The sequence below is a fragment of the Zonotrichia leucophrys genome, unplaced genomic scaffold (assembly GCF_028769735.1).
Source record: "Zonotrichia leucophrys gambelii isolate GWCS_2022_RI unplaced genomic scaffold, RI_Zleu_2.0 Scaffold_187_94946, whole genome shotgun sequence".
NCBI lineage: Eukaryota > Metazoa > Chordata > Aves > Passeriformes > Passerellidae > Zonotrichia > Zonotrichia leucophrys.
This window is the reverse complement of record NW_026992392.1, coordinates 74517-81192: the sequence shown is the minus strand read 5'-3', so window position 1 is coordinate 81192 and position 6676 is coordinate 74517.

Genomic DNA, 6676 nt, shown 5'->3' with positions numbered 1-6676 from the left:
ATGCATTTATCTCAGCATCCTGTGCAGAGGTACCTGTTGGTAAGGGTCCAGACTCTATTACCTCTCTGCAGGTAGTCACTGTGAATTTTGCAATGTCGCTTTCTTGTCAGTGAACCAGGTCTCTGCATCGTCCGGAGGAGTGTCCTTTAAGTCTGGGCGGCTGGAGTAGTAGCTTCAGTGGTCTCCAGGCAATCGTGGTGTACTGCTTCTCCTTGATTCCACTGAGAAAAGAAGTTGGGTTGACAATATTAGTCACCACTATCTCTACATGATCTTGCTCTACCATGATGGCCTGGTATTTCAGAAACCTCTCTGGTGAAAGCCAGTGGCCACCCTTTACTTCCAGTACTGCAGACACTGTGTGGGACACTAGCACAGTCATTTTTGTCCCAGGGTAAACTTGTGTGCCTCTTGAATGTTCAGCACAACTGCTGCTACAGCTCTGAGGCAACCTGGCCATCCTTCAGCTGTTGCATCTAGTTGCTTAGAGAAGTAAGCAACTGCCCTCTGGTATGGACCCAAGTCTTGAGCCAATATTCCCAGGGCAATTCCTTGCGTGGAAAAATAGAAAGAATGCTTTACTTACATCTGGAAGTTTCAAAGCTGGAGCCGACATGAGGGGGACTCTCTAGCTGGTGAAAGGCCCGTGTGGTGTCTCTTGTCCACTGGAGATCTCAGTTCCCATTGGCAATAAGAGCACAGAGGGGTCTGGCGAACAGTCCATAATTATGAACCCACAGCTGGCACTACTCTGCCATGCCTAAGAAGGTTTGGAGTTCTTTCGTTGTCTGGGGTTCAGGGTTTGGCATAGGGCTTCCCTGCCTTAAAGTCTGCTGCTCAGCACTCACTTCTTACTCCAGGTAGATTACCTTCTGTTTCACTACCTGTGCCTTTTTCTTTGAGACTCTGCATCCTTGGAGTCCTAGGAAATTCAAAAGGCTTACCGTCCAGGCTTCTCTCGCTTCCCTCGTCTGAGTGGCTACTAGAAGATCGTCCATGTACTGCAACAGCCTCCTTTCCTCTTGTGGAGCTTCCTGGGACTCTGGATCTTTGCAAGCTGTTCTCCAATCAGAGTGGAGAATTTTGAAGCCTTCAGGCACATGGACTATGTGAGCTTGTGTTTGAATGCAAAAATGTTCTGGCTGGCTTCGTGGATAGGGAGGCAAAAGAAGGCATCTCTTAGGCCTAAAACAGTGAACCAGGTAAGCTCAGGTGTTAAACAAGTTAGTAAGGTCTATGGATTTGCTACCACAGGGTACAAATTCTGTGTTATCTTATTGACAGCCCTTAATCCAGTGCTATCACTTATTGGACTGATTCCTTCCTTACCTTCCTTTTGAGGGTACTACTCAGTTCTCACTGGTTGTGTTCTTTCATTAAGCTTGATGGGGGAGCGTCCCATGGGGGAGCATCTTCCACTCTCCCTGGTACAACAGAGGCCCATACCCTTGAAAACACTTATTTACTTATTCTAATATCTCCTTACTAATGTCTTTCTTAATTTCAGTGTCTGTTAATATTAAGCCTAACATCTTTATATTATTTGCCTCCAGAGTAACCTTTCTCATTTGAGAATGTTTAGCAAATTGAGCGAATTGTACAAAAGCTTTTAGGTACACATAGTACACATGTTACTTTAAAGGTTTGCAAAAGTATGCCTTCTCAGACTGGCCAGTTGTTCATTCCCCACACTACAACATAAACATTCTCCACAGGTACTAAAGCTTTATTTAAAACTGAACACATGACCCTTGTGCCGACAAAAATTCTTCCCTTTTGGGGAGGTCATCTTTACCCGTCCTCCCTTACCTTGGGAGGAAGCCTTTAACAAATCATATGTACTCATTTTGCGAACTGTGATTGCTCTGCATTTCAGCATGATAATCCTTGCCTGATTTCATACGTTGCTATCTTATGCTGCATGCTGAACAACATGTTTGATTTGCTTTCTCTTTGCCTTGTTTTCCTTTTCAAGGGCCAAGACCAGAGGGCAGTCTGATCTCACAGTCTCTTTGTCATTCTGGGTGATTTCTTAAAACAAAAGACATTTCAGCATACAAATACTATCTCATTTATCTTCCTATTATAAAACAGTACTAACAGCAATGAAGCACTATAAATATTTTTATTTTCTGAGCTGCTCTTACTGGCAACCTCCTCCCAATGAGCCCCTCCCAAAAGGGGCTAATTTAGGAACCTGTTTGCTCTGGTCAGTTCTCATTATTTTTTTCTCCTCGCCCTATCTCGCTTCCATTCAAACCTTTTTACAGACCTTCACAGTAGTTTCTCAGTTTTCCTCCTATACACACAGCTCCAGGTGGCAGGTATCAGATGTGATTCCCACACACAAGCTCTAAGACCTTAGGTTCTGAATCTGCTTGACCAGAAACCTCTAATTTACACTCGGGGCGTGTACCCTGACACTTATTGGAACAGCAAAACAGCAATACCAGTGTTTCTCATAAACACCGCACTGCAATAATACCTGCACATCCAGCTTTTGCCCACAGGCCATTCCCATGTTCCCTGGGGAGACGGGGCAGCCAGAGCTGTCCCTGTGCCCAGGGCGCAGCCACTGTCACCTCACACAGCCTGCTAGCCTCTTGATGTACCAAAGGCTCCCCGAAATTGCTCACAAAGGCAGGCTATTCTGTTTGTTACAGAGAACTTTAAATCCCTACAGCAGATTGTTTCCAGTAAAGACTTACTGCAGTACCAACTGAAGTCTCATAAATCTCATAAGTCTCATTAACTAATTCATCTCATTCATCCCTTCTATATAAACTCTGTTTTACAAAATATCAGTCTTTTCTAGTTCTCTTCTTGCACAATCTAATTAAGCACTGTGTCTACTTACATTTGTTTTGCTGCTTTGCAAAAAGGCTGTGCTAGTCACGGCTGAAACTCTGATATGCCCACAGACACACGCACTCTCCCCCCCCCCCTTAATCTCAAATTCACTAGAGTCAAGGCTTGAATTGCTGTGAGGGGGAGAATTCTTGGAATTCCTTTAACTCACTTTATCGAAGTTAAACATAAATCACTGTACTATAGTTCTCCTATGTAAAATGCTACTCTTGTTGCAACAAAATCTTAAAATCTCCACAAACACCACTATACAATCTGAGAATCAAATTACCACAATGCAGCGGAAGAAAATCACAACACAAAATCACTGGGAATGGGCTTATTTCTTGTTGCGGTGTGTTGCAATGTGCTGTTTTACCTTCTCCCTTCCCCCTCGCCCCTCGCTGAGTGTGCCCTGTCAATCAGGCTAACATACCAGCAAGGCGTCGTGTGATAGGTGTCCCTAGTCCCTTGAGACCCTGCCCCTTCACCTGGTTGGTGGCTCACCTGTCCCTTCCCCTTCCCCTGTCCTGAGCTTAAAATGTTAATGAGACCATGTGGCCTCCATTCTGTTAGCAGCAGTGGCCCGGTGCAGACATCTCTGTACCCATAGAATAAACATCTGGCAACCTTCTAGCAGAATCCACTCCTTCTTTCTCTCCACCATCGCCAGAAGCTCTCTCTCCTGAGGTAAACGGAGTCCTGACAAGCCTGGACTTGCCCCGCTGCACTCTCCAGCAGCCAAGGTATCTCTGGGGTAAAACACCGCAGTGCTGCCTTTGGCCCAGCAGCGAAGGTCAGAACTGGCCCAGGCACCATCTAACTGATTATATTGGGATTCTTATTCCAATATATTGGCGTCCCTGCGCGGGCAAAGTGACTCCGCAGCCCGAGAACGGACTCGCAGTTCCTCAGAGAAGTTTCTGCCAGCCGTGCATCCAGCTGAAAGGAGCCTGGCTTCAAGACTCCCAGCTATAGACTTTGGGAATACTCCCAGAAAAAGTTTCGTGGACTGTTCGGCGCCTTCTGGAAAGCCCAGCTTCATTGTGGTGAGCAGACTTTCCAGAGGAAGAAAAGGGGAGCCTCTCTTGCACCCAGAGAGAGGTCCTTTTCTGGTGGAGACCTGCCTGCCTGTACCCAGCCTACAGCTTCCATTTCACGTGAGTATCTCTGCTTTCGGTAGAGCAGAAGCTCAAAAACAGACTCTGCCGCGAGTTCTGTTCCTTTTTGCCTTTGCATTTTTGGCTGCGCAGCCCCACAGACGAGAATTCATAGCGTTCTAGTTTTAGCTTTCCTGCTGCGTGTTTCACTGTTTTTTAGAATTCGCGCCGGAGCGGGATCGCTCTCTGCCCTTCCCCCCCCCGGCTCAGCAGCGTGCTCAGACACGTGTTAGGAGATTCTCTTTCTCTTTCTCTTTGCGGGGGAGGGGGGGGGGCTCTCTTTCCACGTGGCCGGGGGACCTGCGGGGTCGGGAGTGCTCTGCACACGCGGCGGGGTGGGGGGGGCGTCCCGGTTTCGGCTGCCACGTGGAGTGGCTGCTGTCTCTGCTCCGCGGGGGGGCTGCATTCCACCGCGGGGGAGGCTTTGTTTCTGCCTCGGCTCGGCAGGGCGTGCCCTGCTGCTGCTGCCCGGGAATTTTAAAAGCAGTATATACAGCTGCATTGTGAAGCTTTTGTCTGCTCGTTATCGCTTTCTATCTGTGTTTTTTTTTAGAAATTGGTAGCTGATTTTAGCTTTGTTTTTGGTCAGGCGGGATTAAGTACTTTGCTTTTTACATCTAACATGAGTTCCAAACTTAGCATTGTACAAAGGGGAGTGTATTATAATATTGTCAGCATTTTAGTCAATGGTAATGTGAAATTCTCTAAAGGAAAATTGAAACAGTTTATTAAGATGGCTTTTTCTGCAGTTCCCAAACATTTCCCCTGAAGAAATCCACAATATTCAATTCTGGGATAAAGTTGGGAATGAATTGATAACCTTAGGACAATCTGGCAAATCACCCTCAGCTAAATTTGTGTTCTGAAGTTTACAAATTCGAACAGCATTGCTCAAACAAAAGGAAATAGCGAAAAAGCCAAATGTAAAGCCATGTACCTCTGCTCTCCCTGTTCCTCCCTCTCCTAGCCCTAAAACCCCTAAACTTCTTTCCCCAAAACTTGGTATTTTAAAGATTGCAAACTCATTGGGAAGTCAGCTCCCAGAGTGTGCAAGAATACCTGACTTGTTTTGTTCACACAGCCCTGGCCAGGCTGCGTGGCTTTCCCAACCCCCTGTATCCCCTCCTCTAAAAACCAGAGCACGTGTTAGGTTTCCGGAGAGCAGTGATGTCCAAAATGGCCCCCAGTCCCTAGGGGGTCCACAAGATGGCGGATGCCACGTGGCATCTTCCCAAACCTGGTCTTCTTCCTCCCAAAATCCTCTTAAGCATCCCAAAATTCCTGCCCCATCCCCCTCTCCTCCTGTTCCTCGTGACCCCTTCCCTCCTTCCCCCCCCTTTCCTGCAGTACCCTCGGCTCTGCCCCTCTACTCCTTCCAGGGGGCGTCTGCTGACGTGATGTCACCAGGTGCCCTTGCCCCCTGCCAGCCCCTTGACCCCGCCCCTTGTTCCCACGGTTTCCCCGCACCTTGCCGGCTCCCTGTCCCCGCCCCCTCCACGGGTTCCCACGGTGGGGACACACCCACTGCCTGTCCCCAAACCTGTAGCTGTGATCCCAATGCTTCTGATTCAAGGGATACAGAGCAAGGGACAGCAGACCCAATGCACAGTGCCATGTTGTCACTAGCTCCTGTTACCTTTCAGTCTGCAGCTCAGAGAGGAGCAGCCCCAACTGCTAATTGGAGTTCTTTTGGACGACAATTGATTAAAGAGATCTGTAAATCTCATAAAGAATATGGTCCACACAGTCCATATTTCCGTGGCCTTTTAAATTCTGAATTGAATAGGACTGTGGTAGTCCCACATGATTTAAAACAGCTTTTTTCCTGCCTCATGACCTCCACGGAATTCAAATTATGGGAATCAGCATTGAAACAACTGCTAAAAGATGCTCTCCCAGGCTTACATGCTGATCCAAACACAGCGAAAGACAACAGTGTAACCCTATCACCTTGAGCACCTCTGTGGTGAGGCCCAGTGGTCTTCTCCCTCAGTCCAAGCTGCTGCAATTCCTGCAGAAACACTCGAGAAGTAAAAGAAGCAGCTGAAAAAGCATTCTTTTCCCTACAACCTGAGGGGCCTTTTGAACCCTATAGTAAAATTAAACAGCTACCATGAGAGCCCTTTTTGAAACTTGTAGAAAAGCTAACTAGAGCCATTGAAATACAAGTTAAAAGGAAAATGCTAGGGAAGCAATTTTAGAGGAAATAGCTTTACAAATGCAAATGAACAGTGTCGAGCGGCAATCCTGAGCCTTCCTATAGAACTTCCCCTACATTAAAAGATTATGCTTCTAGTCTGTAACAGGAAAGTGCCTCTGATGAGTGTTGCTGAAGACTCCAGACCAAGGCTGCTGCCAAGACCACCTCAGCGTGTCGCTGTTGCCAGCCCTGCACCTTTCTTTCAGCACAGCAGTACCCTGGGCAGCAGCGAGACCGCAATGGTTGAGCCCACTAAACCATGCCTGCTTTGTAATAAGCTAGGGCACTGGAGTAACCAGTGCCCCCTGAAAAGGGAATTTGATGAATTTAAAATAGCAGGGGAGGAGAACTCAAGCCCTCCCTGGGGTCAACAACAAAAAAACGAGAATAAAGCGCCAGCCTGCCAGGCGTGCAGACATAAAAGAGCAGGCCAAGAGAATAAGGGTAGCAAAAAAATCAAGCGCGCGAT